Source organism: Ursus maritimus, unplaced genomic scaffold, assembly GCF_017311325.1.
Source record: "Ursus maritimus isolate PB19 unplaced genomic scaffold, ASM1731132v1 scaffold_21, whole genome shotgun sequence".
NCBI lineage: Eukaryota > Metazoa > Chordata > Mammalia > Carnivora > Ursidae > Ursus > Ursus maritimus.
The window spans coordinates 48,522,596-48,540,844 of NW_024424564.1; the positions used below are offsets into that span (position 1 = coordinate 48,522,596).

The 18,249-nt window shown below is 39.5% G+C and overlaps 1 protein-coding gene across 1 annotated transcript in view; it reads left to right on the plus strand.

The window, feature by feature from the left end:
• The window catches only part of LOC121104370, a 143,097-nt gene that overhangs the window by 43,072 nt on the left and 81,776 nt on the right, over positions 1-18,249 (plus strand). The gene's annotated exons all lie outside the window — the stretch shown is intronic.

Sequence of the window (18,249 nt, forward strand, 5' to 3'; positions counted from 1 at the left end):
AATTATACAAGATAAACATAGAATTTCTTGTTATAGTGGATAGCAAAGAAATCATCAAAGACTATGACAAGGGTCACATCAAAAGGACGCAAGAGCACACACACGAAGAGATTCCCTTTGGCCAATGATGAGACAGTTAGAATACCAATAAAAACATTAACTGAAAAGTTTATGAGTTCATAATGATACTTTCAAAAACTTTTTGTTTAAAAAACAAAAGCTTATTGGTTGCCATTAGCTAGTGCTACATTAAGCATGTGCCTTCCTTTTCCAATACAAATTGATCTGGTTTCTAGATGGGGTACTAATTTATAAGAATTACAGAGGACAGAACAACATATTTTACTTTCATTTCTTCAGAAGTGAATGTGAACTACAACTGAACTGCCCTTGAGAGGGATTAAAATTTCCCACATGGTGATTACTTAAACGAGAAGTATTCTTTAGCATTGGATTGGTTGGCACTAGCTTGGAAAGGCCAGATGTTGAATGTAGAACATATCTGATAAAGGAGGTTTAACATGCAGCTGGAATACTAGCATTCTTCTGCAGGTGTTTTTGAAATGTTTTCAATTTTCTTTTCCACTCTGGGTTTTGATTACCACTTCCATGTAGTTGAGAGGAGATTATTGCTAATTTCATGTGATCTTGGAGTTAATCTGTTTTAGTTGGTCTTAGTGCTGATAACACTGCAATGTGTGTCAGTGCTGTATAAGCATCACCATTCTTTCCAAACATTTTGATTTGGTTAGATAATCTCAAATCACTGTTGAGCTGCTAGCTAGAGTGCTGTTGTTTAGTGATATCATACACCCTAGAATTATTTACAATTATATTATCACAAAGAAAAAGAAGACTATACTTATTCAGTTATTTGAATAAAATTGTTGTTCTTTGGATTACTACAGTAGCCTCATAATTCTTCCTCCAATGGCTACTTTTATCAATTTAGGGACAAATTAGACTACATGTAACGGAAAATCCAAGTTTGCTTGAACCAAATAGAGATTTATTTTCTCTTAAACAGCATAAAATTGAGAAGTAAGTAGTCCAAGGCTGTTACAGTCACGCCACAGTAGTGTTAACGTCTCGAACTCCTTCTACCCATTCTTAGATGTGTCTCTCTTGATAACGGCGAGTTCACTTCTCTGCTTTCCTACCCTCCTCCAGCCCCTAGAAGAAGGAGGAAGGGTGAAGTACAAAACGTCTGCCTCATCTAATGAGGTGTATCTCATTGACCAGAGCTGTGACACTCGGCCACCTCTATTCATAAGAAATTTTGAGAAATCTGAGTACGGAGTTACACCCAACCAAATCTGGATGGCAATAGGAAATGTAGGCAACTACCAGCTTTTGCCATGTGCCCCTTTATTGTGTGATGTATATTTTCTTAAAGCATATGCTTCACTAATTTAGCAAACATTTACTGAGTACTGCTCAGTACTCAGTGTGCCAAGTACTATGAATGCAAATATAAGTAAAGTACCCCATTCTTCCCACGGTTGGTAGGGGAGATAGACATCTAAACAAGCACTGTACCTGTACAAGCTCTATAACCTGTAACCTTCATGTTCATGGCAGATGTCATTGACAGTTACAGTGGCTTATCCATGCCATTACCAGCTTACTGACCTAGAGACTTTAGCTTAGGCCTTCCATGTATTCTAGCTCCTTTACACCCCTCTCATCCCTAACCCCAAGTATTTGTATTTTATCAAGCTGATTGTCTTAGAAACACAAACATGACTACCATACTGACTTCAGAAAGTACTGTCTGTTGTATTGAACACATTAGTATCCATAATAGATAGTCAACCACTAAGTGCCCTCATCATGGCCCAAAATTTTATAAGACTTCATATTCCAGATCTTTAGACACAGGGTACTACTGAAAATGGTCAGTTCTTTTTCAGGAGGCCTGCAAGTACACTTGTTAGCCAGAAGGTGTGGGTTAGAATAAAGCTGATGTTACCCAGCTAGGAAGTCTAGGAAACCCTTGTTGTTATGGATGAGCCGAGAAGAGGCTCTGTTAGTCATAGCGTTGTATTTTTGAGAGGCATCCAGATTTCCTGCAAAGACTTGATTTTTCTGTTAATGAACCCTGACTCAAACTTAGGCTGGCATGTGGGTCGTGTGATATCACCATACCTCGACAGTGGCGTGAGTTGGGCTTGCAAGATGAACAGTGGGACTGGGTCAGGGTGTTGTCTGAGTACTCGGTGGTCCTTCCACATTGCATCCCAGCCAAAGAGATCACAAAACTGACTCTACCGCTTGTGTCTTCTAAGAAATTTTGTCTCAATATTCTGCTCCAGAACCATTATAACTGTCGTATCCATGTGTTACATAGGATGGGGGATATATGCCAACAAATGGCTATGAAAACCAAACATTGGGGTGCCTATGTGGCTCAGTCGGTGAAGCCTCTGCCTTCGGCTCAGGTCATGATCCTGGGATCCTGGGGTCCAGCCCCAAGTCAGGCTCCCTGGTCAGTGGGGAGCCTGCTTCTCCCTCTCCTTCTTGCTCATGCTCTCTTGCTATCTCTGTCATTATCTCTCTCTCTCAAATAAGTAAGTAAATAAAATATATTTTTTTAAAAACCCTAATATTATTTCTTAATATTTGTTAGCCAAAAAACATGTTACATTTGGTTTTCAGTGGTGGGGTTGTATTGGTCAGCCCATACATTAGCTCGTGAACTTATTTTCCTACAAAAGCAGCTGAAGGAATCTATTAATTTATTTGAACAGCTCTGTCATCATTGTTCTAAAAGGAACAAATTAGAATGCCATTCCAGTGTACCTATCACAAGAAAAGCTTTGATAATGGCAGGAAAGGTTATCAGAGGCGGCACCAGACTTCATCAGGGATACAGTGAAGGAGGGAGAACAGACACCCTGCCTAACCTGCCCCATTAGGGGAGTTCATCCTGGTGACGGATAAAGGTGTCAGGTGACGGATAAAGGTGTCAGGTGACATAGCTGGACCATCCTGACATCTGACTGAGAAGTTTGGACCCATATTCTCTATGGGCTGGGAGGCTTTAGAACTTTCGGACAAAGGAGTGACATCAGATTTACTTTTTATTATAAGAGCAATTCATGTTCCTTGAAAGGAAGTTGAAGTTTATGAAGTTGAAAATGGAAAAGTCCCCCATCTCACTCGTCAACGTGCCTGTCTTTAAAGGTCGTTGTATATCTTGCCAGAATTTTCCCCTATACTTTCATGCTGGTTTATAATGTATATACATTACATATACACATATAGTATGTGTAGTATATATTTATGTTATATGTATACAGTTGGCCCTTGAACAACACAAGGGTTAGGGACACCAATCCTCCATGCAGTCAGATGTCCATGTATAACTTTTGACCTCTCCAAATATATAAATTTATTTTATATATATGTTATATATTTTTATATATATTTAATTTATATATTTATAGTAATTTAATTTATATATTTATATATGAATTAAATATAATTTATAATTTATATATTTATTTATATATATTTAATTCCAATAAGGAATTAAACTATACATGATGTTTTATGATGGCTCTTCTTTTAATATGACAAGATGTTGTGAACATCTTCCATGTTACATTGCCTCCTTCTTTGTAATGGCTGCAGAATGTTCTTTTCCTTTTATTACTAGTCTCCAAGTGGTTGACATTAAGACATTAAGGTTGTTCAGGATTACAGTTCAGGATTGCCAATAGTACAGCAGAAGGAGCAATGAACATCTTTATACAAATATATTTGTACATTTTTGAGAATTCATTCCTAGAAGTGGAATTGCTGTATGAGAGAAATGCATATTTTACATTTTGGTAGATGTTGCAGTTTATATACTACGATCAATATGTGATAATGCTGCTATCCCCACACCTGGCCTTGTAAATCTTCTTAATCTTTGCCAATTTGCTAAGTGGAAAAAATAAAAAAATAACAAAAAAACCCCACAACACCCAACTTTTAAAAAAAGTATTAGATTTATGTCTTTTATATCCTTTGTATTTTTTCTTTTGTGAATTGTGTTTCTTTTCCTTTGAACAACTATCTAATTAGGTTTGTTCTTTTTTTCTTTAAGTTTTATTAATTTAAGTAATCTTTATACCCATCATGGGGCTTGAACTCATGACTCCAAAATCAAGAGTCATATGCTCCATTGACTGAGCCAGCCAGGCGCCCCATGTTCATTTTTTTCTTAAGAATATGAGAGAACTCTTTACCTGTTGTGCACTACAAATGTTTTCTTAGTATATCTTTTTATTTTATGATCTTTTTTTAGCCATAGAAAAGTTTTATATAGTAAAATTTATTAGAAATTTCTTTTAAGTCTTCTGGGTGAAATTATGCTTTTAGGAAGACCTTCTATTGAAGATGATAAAAATATTTTTATGATTATTTCATCTGCTACTTTCATATTCCTTTTGGTTTTTTAATTAAAGTGTTTGATTTACCTGGAATTTTATTTTGGTGCATGGAGTAAGATGCACAAATGGTTTTCTACCCTCCATTCCCACAACTAGCCAGTTCCTCCAAAATCATTTATTGAATAATAATTCATCTTTTCTTTTTTTTTTTTAAGATTTTATTTATTTGAGAGAGAAACAGTGTGCACACGAGAGAGCACGAGCAGGGGGAAGGGCTGAGGGATAGGGAGAAGCAGACTCCCCGCTGGGCAGGGAGCCCGACTGAGGCTCAATCCCAGGACCCCAGGATCATGACCTGAGCTGAAGACAGACAGTTAACCAAATGAGCCACCCAGGTGCCCCTTATCTTTTCTCCACCAATTTCAAGGCCCCCCCTTCTTTTTTATCATAATTTGCCATATATGGTGCATTTCCTCTCTTCCTGACTGCCTAGAGCCCCAACTGTGGAATCAACCAGATTAGTATATTGGATGAGGATTGGTAGAAGGGAAATTGAATGTAAGCAGTGTAGAGGGTTGTGATAGCAGAAGTGAATAGCACTTGAAAGAGCAGTTTGGAGAACAGTTCTTTTTGGATACTTTGGGTTGGAGATTGGAGGGACATTGTGGTGGAAGTTCTCAGCCATTCTGAAATTCTCTCATCTTGGTCCATTCCTTCGTCTTCTGCTCTTTCTATACCACTAACAATCAAACTTTAGCCGACATCAGAATCACCTGGAGGGCTCATTAAAAACAAGTTGCTGGTTCTGCATCCAGAGTTTCTGCTTCGATACATCTGGGTAAAGCCTGAGAATTGACATTTGCATCTAGTTCCCAGGTGATGCCAAAGCTAGCTGGTCTGGGGACCACACTTCGAGCACCACTGCTCAAGACCAGGTCCCCCTTCACTTCCATCTTAGATATTCTAACGGTCTCTAGTTTGACTGCTTATCCTAGTTTTCTTGTCCCTTACCGCTTCCTGACACCAATTAGGATTGTAGTGGTGAGAGTAGAAGTGGAGAGAAAGAAATAAACCTGAAAGACATTCCAAAAGAAAGGTTAATGGTCTTTGGAGACTGAACACATGTGAGGGACAAAGGAACAGGAAGCAAAAGAGGCACTTTCTAAACACTACCACCAGATTTACTCTTTCAAAACCACTTCTTTCATCTTGTTATTTTCCTGTTCAAGAATCTGCAGTGAGATAAATCTAAAATGAGAGTTATCTGAATAAAATACAGCTGACAATTGACACCCAACCAGTGTGGTTTCTCCTGCTTTGTCTAAGTCAAATCTCATTATGACAAATGACGTTGCAAATAGATCTCTGCATTACCAAATACTTTCAAGCCCGAGCCAGTGACCTACTTTAAGCAATATCCAATTTAGCAATTCCAGTTCAGCAAAATACTTTGGATAGGATTTTAGGACTTCTTGTAGAATTTACTCTGAAGTACATTTGTATAAAGAACTGCCTATTTCTGAGGGTTAATTTAAACTCTATTTAGAAATCCTGTTTATCGTATGTATAACATTATTTTTTTAATCTCATTATACGCTATGCTTTCTGAATTTACCTTTTTCTTATGTTTGCCATTTGGCTGTAAGGGGTGTGGGGCATCGTGCCAAATATTCCTGTTTGCAATTATAAATGCAGATGAGGCCAGAATGTGTGTTTATACAGGTGGGGTGAAATAAACAAACAACAGTGAAAGCCTGTTTATCAAGATCATTGTTTTGTTGCTGCTGGATTGGAAAATAAGTAAGGAGGTGGCACTTTGGGTTTTTTAAGATATTTAGACAGGACATTTAAAATTTTTTTGTTTTTAAAAGCTAACTTTTTTGTTATGCTTTATGCTTGTGTTCTTTGGTCCCATGTGGGGGTGAGATTTTAAAGATGTGAGAATTATAGCTAGCTGTACAAGAGTGCTGAACAGATATCTCTCTTTTTAAAAAATATCTTTGTTGGGGTATGATTTACGCACCACAAAATTCACCTATTTTAAGTGTACAATTAAAACGTTTTTAGTAAATTTACACCGTTGTGTAATCATCACCATGACATCATTTTAGACATTTCCGTCAGCCCAAAGAGACCCTTCATACCCATTTGCTGTCTTTTGTTCCCACTCAGCCCCAGGCAACCACTAATTTACTCTCTGTCTCTGGAAATTTGCCTTTTCTGGACATTTCATGTGCGTGGAGTCATAGAACGTGAGATCTTTAGTGAGTGGCTTCTCGCACTGAGCGCCACGATTTCGAGGCTCACCCCACTGTAGTTCGTATCAGTAGCTTGTTCCTTTTTGCTGCTGAGTAGTTTTCCACTGGGTGGATGTACCACGGTGTTGATCCATTTTCCAGCTGATGGGCATTGGGTTGTTTCCACTTTTTGGCTATTATGAATAATGCTGCTGTGCACATTCACATGGGCAAATGTTTGTTTTATTACCTAAATCATTAATAACCAATTGAGAAAATTGGGGGAATTTTATTGCAAAATATTTTAATCATTACTGCAATATATGCAAATTATAATTAAAAATAAATATTTAATGTTTATTTTTAAAATAAAGATCTTATCTCAGACCATATGAGATTGCATTTTACATTATATTAATTCCTTATTACTCCCTAAAGCCCTTTCCAGACTTGCAACTCAACAATAATCCTGTTATTTTATTAAGGCAATAAAACCTCATATAATAGAGCGTCACACTTAAAAATATATTTTTTCATAGTCATTATCATTTGAGACTCACAAGAGGTAGATAGGACAAGTATGACTGCTTGTCCCTCATTTATTGCTACCAGGGGGTGTCTACACCCATATTCTCAGGTAATTGCTGTAGGAATCTGTCAAGATTATGCTTCCGGTTTGTGGCATATACAAGGGTAGGGCACCTTTCAGCACCAAAGGACTACTTTTATATGTGATATAGATACCTGTTTGGAGTCTTGGTGGCTTATTCATTCCACAGATACTCACTGAGTATCTACTACATGCCAGGCACTATGCTGTGCTAGATGTTAGGGATTGAGGGGTAAAAGATTTTTAGCCCCTGCTTTCAAGGAATTAATTGTCCATAAGGGGCTGTATAGAGGAAAATAAACTGTAATACTGAGCCATGGGAGCCCAAAGAAGAGTATCTAATGTGGAGGGGGTTCAGGGTATAGGCAGGAGGTTATCTGAGTGTGTTGATAAAAATCTCATAGTAGCTAATACCTAGTTAATATTAGGTAATAATAGGATCTAGTACTTAGTGCTTACTCTATCTTACTCTGCATATATTTACTTATTTAATCCTCAAGCTACCCAGTAAGGCAGGTAATATTTTTATCCTATTTTACAGATGTGGAAACTATAAAACTGAAGTTTGGTAACTTGACCAAGGTCACAGAACTAGAAAATGGCAGATCTAGAATTTGAACCAGGCGGTGTGTCTGTAGAGTGTGTGTCTGCTAAAAAGATTTCTCACAGGAGATGATACCCAGGCTGTGTCTTGATTGACAGTTTGTACTTAGTCTGGCAGAAGGGTGATTGGGGTGTGCCTGCCTGGTTTTCTGGACAGAGAAACATCATGAGTACATGTAAAGGACACACCTGGTTGAGAGTGAGTGGCAAGAGATGAGGCTAGGAAGAGAGGACTTGGTAATGAAGGGCCGGGATGCCTTCTAAGGAACTTGGGTTCTGTGATCTAATTTTTAAATTTATACAAAAGATACCACTTTTCCCTTTGTATTAGTTCTGTTTGCATTCATTCTTGCTTATTGTGAAATACATTACACAGCCAGAAAACTGCATAGAATACAGATGTAAAACTTAATGAACTATTTATTTTTAAATAATAATTCATTCTGAGGTCAAGAAGTAGGACATTACAGGGATGCAGCAGCCCCATCATAGTGACCTTTGCTAATCACAGTCCTCCCTTCCTACTTACAGGTAACTGCTCTCCTGATTTCTTTCCTTTCTTTTTCCTTTACCACCTGTGTACCTCTAAACATTATAGTTTTGGCTGATTTTGAACACAGAGTCACATGCTATATGTTCTTTTGTATCTGGTCATTATGTTTGCAAGATTCATCCATGCTGTTGCGTGTGGCTGTTGTTCCTTCATTTTCATTGCTGTATGGTATTCCATTGAATGAATATGCTAGAAGGTATTTATCTATTCTACTACCCAGGGTATTTGGGTTGTTCCAGTGGATAGCTATTATGAATTGTGCTGGTCTGAAGATTTTTGTGTCTTTTGGGTGCACGTGAGCATGAATTCCGCTGGGTGTATATACCTGGGAGTAGAATTACTGGATCACAGAGAAGAATAATGGTGAATTGTATTCCAAAGTGGATATAACAATTTACATTCACACAGTCAGTGTAAGGCAGTTCCTATTATTCTATATCCTTGGCAACACTTGTTATTATCAGACTTTTAAATTTTTAGCCATTCATGGGGTGTCTGGCTGGCTCAGTCAGTGGAGCAGGTGGCTCTTGATCTCAGGGTTGTGAGTTCGAGCCCCACCTTGGGAGTAGAGTTAAAAATAAAATCTTTAAAAAAAATAATAAATAATCAAGTAAATTTTTAGCCATTCTGGTATATAATGGTATATTATTGTGGTTTTCCTTTGTATTTTTCATTATGGTTTTATTTTGTATTTTTTTTACTTCCTATTGAAGCTAGACACCTTTTCATATGTTTCGTTGGCCATTTAGATAATGTAGTTTTTTGTTTTTGTTTGTTTGGTGACATGCCTCATCTAGTCTTCTATCCATTTTCCTATGAGTTATCTTGTTCTTTTTCTCTGTGTTGGTATTCTTTGTTATTTTGAATACGAGCCCTTTGTTGGTTTTATATATAAAGCTTTTTCATTTTCTTGAGGGTGTCTTTTGATGAACAAAAATTCTGAATTTTCATGTCAAATTCATCTGTTTTTTAATAATAGGTGCTTTTTTGTGTGCTGCTTAAGAAATCCTTCCCTACCCTTAGGTCATGAAAACATTATCCCATATTATCTTCTAAAAGCTTTATTACTTATTTTTCATATTGAGTTATAGAGCTGTCCTGGATTTGATTTTTGTGACTAGTAATTCTTAATTAACTTGTTAATGCCTCTGCCTTCAATATATTTTTTACATTTTGTTCAGATTTTCTGGCTATCCTCAGCAGGACGATTGGTCTGAATTACCTAGTTTGCCATTCCCAGAAGCAAAAATCTTTTAAAGTTTTAGTTTCACTTTGACTTAAAAAAGATCTCTTCTGGTCGGTAAAGGGGCCTTAAGAAATATGTTTACTAAAAAAAAAAATAAAGACTGAAAAATTATATAGATTCATTGTTGTTTTCATATTTTTTTTGAGAGATCAAAAAGAAGCTTCTGTTTCATGTGTGCGTCTCTCAGTTATAAAATACTTGTAGATAACTTAAAGCTTGCTGTACAACGTGAACAATTATACCCACTGCAGGATAGTTTTAGAACGTTAATCATAGCAAAATTTTGCATTAAAAATATATATATAATCAAACATTGACTTTGATGATAAAACAGTTTAACCGTGGTAATGGCCACCCCCCTTTCTCTGTCTGTCCATATATTTAAACCTCTTTTTTGGCCAGAGATGGACTGTATGCAAACCGCATCCAGAATGCTTTTAGTTTGTGCCACAAAATATGAAGAAAATGTTTTCAGTTTATGGCAACTAGATCCATGACATATGACGCTCCAGGAACTGTTTTTACAGTGCACAAGATGCACGGGAACAGAATCGCAAACTCACATGATTATTGGCAAGGAAAAAACTGGCTACGTGGCTGATGTTAAATTTGCTTTTTAAGACAGCCAGATCAAGAAATGTCTGAAGGATTTGAGACTGTAGCAGTGAGATGATTTTGCAGTTAGTAAACACAGCCTCGGGAAGCCATGGCAAGGCAGTTTCTTATGAGCCATTTACAGCTTCTAGGAGAGGAGAGTGTGGGCGCTAGAGAGGAAAACCTGACGTGGCCTCCAGGGAATGTTGCCGGGGGAAGTAGAGCCTCTCCCGCGTGCACTCCCGCGTGCGCGCTCACACACACACACACACACACACACACACCCGGATAGTGAGGGAGAAGCTCCTTGTCCTGCTGTCACGTAGCACCCCACCTGGCCCTCCTGATTCTGTCTCTGAGGTTCACAGTGGAGGAGGTGAGCTTGGTTGTAGCCAAGATGTTAGGAATAAGCATTGCGTATGTGGAAGTTATGGCTCCTGAGCCACACACTTCCTTCCTGCTTATACCCTTATACCATTTTCTTTCTCTTTTAAAATTAATAGCTGCTCAAAGTGTACTCCGAGGATCCGCCTCACTCCCCATCCAGATCCTTTCAGGGAGTCCATGAGGTCACAACCATTTTAATAATACTGACATGTACATGCCTTCAAACTCATTCTCTCACAAGTGTACAGTGGAGTTTTCCAGAGGCTTCATGACATACGATACTGCAAAAGACTGAATGCAGAAGCAGATAGGAGGATACAGCTGCCGTCTCATAAGCCAGACATTAAAGATATTTGCAAAAATGTAAAACAATGGTATTTTTCTCAGATTTTTTATCCTCTAAATATTATTTTTAATTTAAAAATGTTAACATGTAATAATAGTATATTAATATTTTTAAAAAATATTTTATTTATTTATTTGACACAGATACAGCAAGAGAGGGAACACAAGCAGGGGGAGTGGGAGAGGGAGAAGTAGGCTTCCCGCTGACCAGGGAGCCTGACGTGGGGCTTGATCCCAGGACCCTGAGATCATGACCCGAGCCAAAGGCAGACGCTTAGCGACTGAACCATCCAGACACCCCTGTATTAAAATTTTTAAATGGATATTTATGAATAAATATCTTAAATTTTTCATAGCTTTAATTTTTAGTATGGGTAAATATTGATATTTATAACCCACATAAGCAAGAGCTCTTTGGGGTCTTTAATAATTTTTAAGAATTGTAAAGAGATCCTGAGACTATAAAATGTTTGAAAGTCACTGCTTTACATCCTGTCAATTCTGTTGGAATCCTAGTTTTTCTCTGAAGGCTGTCCTGATTGTCTAGCCCACTGTTCTCTCTGCACTATCCAAGCTTCTGTGCCACACAGCTTAGTACTTTCAGTTCTTGTGGAATTGCTTGCTGTGCTGATTTTCTTCTCCTTATCAATAGTGTAAGACCTCTGAGGACAGGGATTATCTGTTAAATGAGAGTTTTTTGAGGTGTCCATGATGTAAATTGCTGAGTGCAGCAAAAATGGTGGTTATTGGTTAATGGTTATTCATATTGTTATCATCTTCAATATAAATATTAAAACTTCCCTAACTCACTGTTTTTATTGGTGAGCCAATATGCATTTAAAATTTTGTGAACTTTAATAGAAATAGGTATTTGATTTAAAAAAACCTACAGAAAATTAATATACAATATGGAAAAAGAATAAAGGCTTTTTGATCATGGGTCATCAATAAATTGGGTACAAAAGCTAAACATGTTAATCTGTTTAATTCTTATGTGATCAACAATGGCAGTAAAACCTGGCCATAGGCCCTTGCTCTGAAAACACAAGCATCGCGCTGGGCGCTTAGTAAGCATTCAGTAAAGCTGGCTGCGTTGACTCTGCTGTTTCAGGAGCTGCCTCTGCTGTTCCTGTAGCCAGCAGTCATCATTCCCTACCATCCCCACCCCCACCCCCAAGTGGTTTGCCCTTGTGTTTTGGTCTTTAGAAGGTACTTTCTGAAGCCATTTCTGTTACAGAATTGACAGGTCATCCTGGACTAGGGTAGAAGGCATTAGTTGACCAAACTGAATAAGTAGCTGAAAGTGAGTACATACCCTTTTCTTTATCCCTGCTTCAGACTGAGTTTGTTTTCCTTAGGCAACCAACCTCTACCTACATGAATAAATGTAATATCTTTGTGCCAGGGGCCTGCTCTCAGTCCCAAAGTTTCCTTCACAGCTTCTCTCTGGCAGTCCGGGGGTCCCACTCAGGTAGCACTCTGCCCTGAGAGGCCAGCATTACTTTACCATGGTGTTCCTTAGAGCAGCATGATACCTGGCAGGTGGCTCATTGCTGAATGAATGCATGCATGCATGGAGTCTATACTGTGGCCTTGGATATACTATTATAACTGATAAACAGCATCCTTACTGGAGTAAACTAAGAATGTTGTGCTGAGTAGACCTTATTTTTTTCCCAAAAATGTCTGTGTTTATTCCATCAGAGTTTATCAGAATGTCCTTTGCACTAGCACTGTTTTAAATGATGATACAGTAGTAAGACTTAGACCCTGCCTTCAGTAGTCTATGTACAACATAAACAAGCCTGGTGGAAATATATACCACGTATAGTCGCTAACTCAGAGGAAGGACCCATCCAGACCGTGTGTGGGAAAGAGAGAGGCATTAAGAAGGGCTTCACAGAAAAGGTTTCCCTACACCTGCATTTTGAAGGTGGGGAAGAAATTTGCCCTGTGAGTAGGAAGACAGTCCAAGTAGAAACAGCATCTACAAAGTCACTGGCACATGAAGCCATGTGGTGTTTAATGAAAACTGAAAGCAATGTGATTTTGTGAGATGAAGCTGAGAGGTGAATAGGTACCGGGCTTTGTATACCATGTAGTGAGAATTAGATCTTATCTTGAAGATGGACGGAGACATTGCAAAGGCTGTGTGGGATTGCACGTTATAAAGGCAATTCTGACGGGAGTGGGGGTGGGAGGGTCTTGAGGGTAAGAAAACCAGTGGAAAAAAAATAGAATAACTTGAGCGAGAAACTGCCAGAACTAAAGCAGTGGCAGTAGGAATGGAGAAGAAAGTACCTACTGAAATATTTGGGGATTAGAACTGACAGAGTTTGGTGAGAGGAAGATGCTGGTGATGGTGCCGGATTTTTTATTTGAGTGGGATGGTCGTATTCCCAAGTGAGGCAGAAGGGGAAGAACACAGTTTGAGGGAAGATTAGTTGGTTTTAGATGTGTTGCATTTTAGGAACCTGTGGAACATGAGGTGAAGTGCGTTGACATTAGGCAGTTTATAGAAAGCTTTGAAGATTGTAAGAAAGGCCAGTACTGGAGAGATTTGGGAGTCACCAAGGCATAGATGGTAGTTGAATCTATGGGGGAAGATAAGGACAGTGTATATAATTGAAAGAGAATAGGAAGGGTGTAACTCCCAAGGAACACACCAGTAATGAAAGGACAAGCAGGGAAAGATTCTCGAGTAAGAGTCTGCAAAGAAATGGTCTGAGAGGTGGCACAAGGAATGAATTTGGCTCCTTCTGTAGGGTAAAGGGGCTAGACATGATCCATGACAGTTTGGGCATCAGAACTAGGCTCAGCCCTTGAAGCCAGGAGTTGAGTTTGGTTCCCTCACCACAACCCATGTCCCCCCGTTCCCCGTGTACAGAGGCAGCAGATCCTCACCCAGCACCACTTGGCTCATTTGTGAATCTGGAAATCAACAGCGTTGACAGAGGCCTTAGGTTGGCTGCAAACCCAGGGAGACAGGAGGACCCAGACACAGCTAAGAGACCAGCAACTAAAGCAAGGTGCCCCTGGCTCAGTGACTGGATCTGCAGTGTCTTTTTTAATTTTTATTTTTAAAAATTTTACCTTTTAAGTAATCTCTACATCCAACTCAGGGCTCAAACTCACAACTCTGAGGTCAAGAGTCTCATGCTCCATTGACTGAGCCAGCCAGGTGCCCCTGGATCTACAGTATCCTTGATACCAAGATAGGAAAGGAGCAACCAAAGGATAAGACTTTCAGGTCATTCTGATTTTTAAATGTGAAAAAGAGGTTAAAACAAAACAATTGAATAATAGCCATTGTATTTGGTACCGGGATTGATAGGGAAAGATATCATATTGCAATGATTAGTAAGTGAATGAGAGGTAAGGGCATTGTGACCACAAATATAAACTTAAACTTGATTAGGACAGGAAAGGGGAGGGAGGGCACAAAAGCTAGAGGAGATTTTGGGATTAAAGGAGATGGTTTTTGGAAAGTGCAGACTGGAACATTTTATAGAACTTGCAAAGTGTTGAGCTTAAGTAGAGGTGCCCTGAAACTGCACAGGTAACGTTTCCAGATCTTGGAACAATCATAATACTTGTGTATTGGCAGCTAAATAGGCCCATCTGCCTGTAGTGAGGGTATCTCCACCTGTGCTTCTTGGGCTTTCAGTAGTATTATTTGTGTTAATTAAATAGGTTCCTTCTTGCCCACTTGGGCTGGGTGCCCTGCTTATAGAGCTGGACGTGTGGTACCCTCCTGTCTGCCCCAGTTCTCCTGGCATCCATGCTCGCCTCCTGGAAAGGCCTTCCCAGCTCCCTTGCTGGTGTTTTGCTCCACCCTCACATCTGCTGCTTCACTTAAGATGCCTCTTCCTGACATCTTGCTTGAAGTCAGGCCAGTTGCCAATGACGTAAGCAGTCATGGCTTTCAGTGTTACTTGTGACTCAGTTAAAAGTTTATAGTCTGCTTGACCCCTGAGCAACACAGGGATTAGGGGTGCCTGACGCCCTGTGCAGCTGAAAATCTGTGTGTAAGTTTGGACTCCCCCAAAACTTAACAAATAGTCTATTGTTGACTGAAAGCCTTACCAATAATATAAGCAGTCGATTAACACATATTTTGTATTTTATATGTATTACTTACTGCATTCTTACAATAAAGTAAACTGGAGAAAAGAAAATGTTTTTAAGAAAATAGTAAGAAAAAAACACATTTATAGAACTGTCCTGTAAAAAATCTGCATAGAAATGAGCCCACACAGTTCAAACGCATGTTGTTCAAGGATGAGCTGTGTATTCTTTTTTTTTTAATATTTTATTTATCTATTTGTCAGAGAGAGAGCACAAGCAGGGGGAGTGTCAGGCAGAGGGAGAAACGGGCTCCCCCCTGAGCAAGGAGCCCAAGGCAGGACTTGATCCCAGGATCATGAGCTGAGCTGAAGGCAGATGCTTAACTGAGCCACCTAGGCATCCCTCTTTTTTTTTTTAATATTTATTTTATTATTTTAGAGAGACAGCATGCGTGAGCAAGGTGGGGGATGGGGCAGAGGGGGAAAGAGAGAGAGAGAATCCCAAGCAGATTCCCCACTGAGTATGGAGCCTGACGAAAGGCTTGATCCACGACCCCAAGATGACGACCTAAGTTGAAATCAAGAGTCAGACACTCAACCAACTAAGCCACCCAGGCGCCCCTGAACTGTATATTCTTAATAGTCTGCATCCCAGAATTATGCCTGGAGATTAAACTGATAACAATGGTGAGTCCTGGGTGAGGATGGGGGAGAAGGGACCGTGATCAAGGGCCTTATCCGTATTACTTGAATTTTTTAAAATGAGAATTAAAATTAAGCCTAAAAGAATCAGGCTGAATAATCAAGTTTCAGAATTAAAACAATGCCATATTAGAGTAGTAAAATGAATATAATTTATTGGAAATGTCCTTCTTTCAACTTGCCATATTTCCTAGGAAAGATGTAGGTTTGATTCCATCCCATGAGTTAGATCAGGTAGTGCGCTTGGAGGAGCTCTTGAGGTCTGCTTGCAGTTTAGCAGGGCCTAGTAGTGATTTAGTCCGAGACCCACGAAACTTCCCAACCGCTACGAACCCCAAGGCCGGTCTGGTTACTCTGCAAGAGAACGGAGAAAACTGGAATGCTTTAAATAGTTTACTGCTATGGCTATATACGATCAGATGGTAGGATTACAGTGTAGTTTGGAACATTTCAAAATGACGTTTTGAAGGAATTTGTCATTACTCATACCTTAGAAGGAAAATAGTGCTGTAGATAACTTCAACTAGATAATTCCAAATGTTGATTTTAAAATCAAATGTTATGTTTATCTTGAGTACAAGTGCATCTGATAACAGAGGTTCACAGCCCTGCAGAGAAACTAGGGAAGCTGTTCTGTAAAAACTGGTTTCCAGAGTGCTTGGAAATTGCCCAGTTTCCTTCCCCTGCCCCTCCTCTGCTTCAACTCCTTTTCCCCTCACTGAACACAGGCAAGTGTCTGAGCCCACTTGCCAAGCAGGCAAAGGACTGAGCTGGCCACTGTGTCCTTCTAAGCTTGTCTATTAACAAGATATATAATGATGGGCTACTTTATGAAGTTGATACAGAATTTAGACAACTGGTAAGTCCACAGAAGTCATGTTTAGCCAGGGCAGAAACTAATCAGAATAGAGAACTGAAAATTAGGGTCGTTCTCTTGATAATCTGCAGGTGACAAAAAATGAAAGAATTGAATCTTTCTCAGAGGTACTGAGAGTCACACATAACCACGTAGCTCACATTCTCCACAAGGGCCAGACCCATCTGCAAAGTTTGAGCATCTTCAGCTTTCCCTGGTGCCATTTAATGGGGAAGGCTCCACACTGAATTACTGAGTTATCAGGAGCATGTCAGGATTCAGTTCAGCTTGTTTATTGAACTCCTGATGGATACCAAATTCTAAGATGGGTAAGACACAGAGAGCCCTTGTTGTCAAGAAGCCCCTGTTGAGTGTAGAAAGCAGACCCTCAGACACTACCAGTATTATGTGGTATATCTTAGAGGAGGGATACTTAGTGCAGCCAAGGAGGGTACAGAAAACTTTCAGGAGATAATTCCTGAGGCCGATCTTACAAGAGGAGTAGATGGGAATTAAGCCAAGGGCCCTCAGCAGACATCAGTGCGTGTATTTCAGGCAAGGAAACCACGCATAATCCCCATGAGAAGGATATGAAGTGATGATGGGGCTAGAGAGATCTTGAATTTTACCCTGAAGGTAATGGGTAATTATTGACTGAATCTTGGCAGCAATCTACTCAGAGGTCACGTTTGCTTTTTAGAAAGGAAGATGGCTGGGACAACGGTGTGTATAGTAGGAGGATAGGGATAATAATTAAAATATCACTAATACTCATCACAGTCCAATCATCTGAGATTTATTTATCCAAACACTGTTAAAAAATAAGCAGAGGGAGAGGTGATGACAGATAAGAGGGCAACAAGATGCTTTCAGGATTTCCCTGAAGCACCCCCTCAAACACTAAGACATGATGTGGAACTAAAGCTGTAACTCATAATCTGCAGCTGTGGGGAATGGAATGTGCTTTCTTGGACAGAAACATTAAATTGATTGTGAAACTAAGGGCCCAACTTCCAAATAGTGACAGGCTTTCTGACAGCAGTACGGACGCTGATCACAGATGAGTTTCTGTAGGGCTTGTCCAGCATTGTTTTGACCACTTCTGCACACACACCGAGGTCCAGCCTTGGGCAGGATCTCCTTCTGGCATTTGTTTCTGCCATTGTAAAATGAAAGGACTGGCTTGGGACCTCTAGATGTCTAATATTAAGTGCCTTTCATTTCATATATATTCGTGTATCTGTATGTTCACATATGTAAGTACGTATTTCATATATATAAAGAGAGAGACATTCCATCATGAAACAAATACAGTTTTCACTGCATCTATTAGCAGCTTGCTCTGATCCGATTTGATTTTGAAAAGGCCATTCCAGCCATTATTTGAGAACAGACTGGGGAGGAGCAAGAGTAGGGGCAGGAGACTAGCTAAGAGGCCTCCACTAGCAAGGAATGATAATGGCAATGGAAGTGAAAGAATTCATATGCTGTGAATCAGAAATGACAGGATTGCTGGTGGGGCTGTGAGAGGCCTGGGATAGGGTGAGAAATCCAGGATAAACCCAAGGTTCTGACCCAGGCAACTGGGCAGGGATGGTGTCCTTGATAAGGCAGGGCGGACGGGAGAATGAGGTCCTGGCAGGGGATGAAGAGTACCATTTGGGATT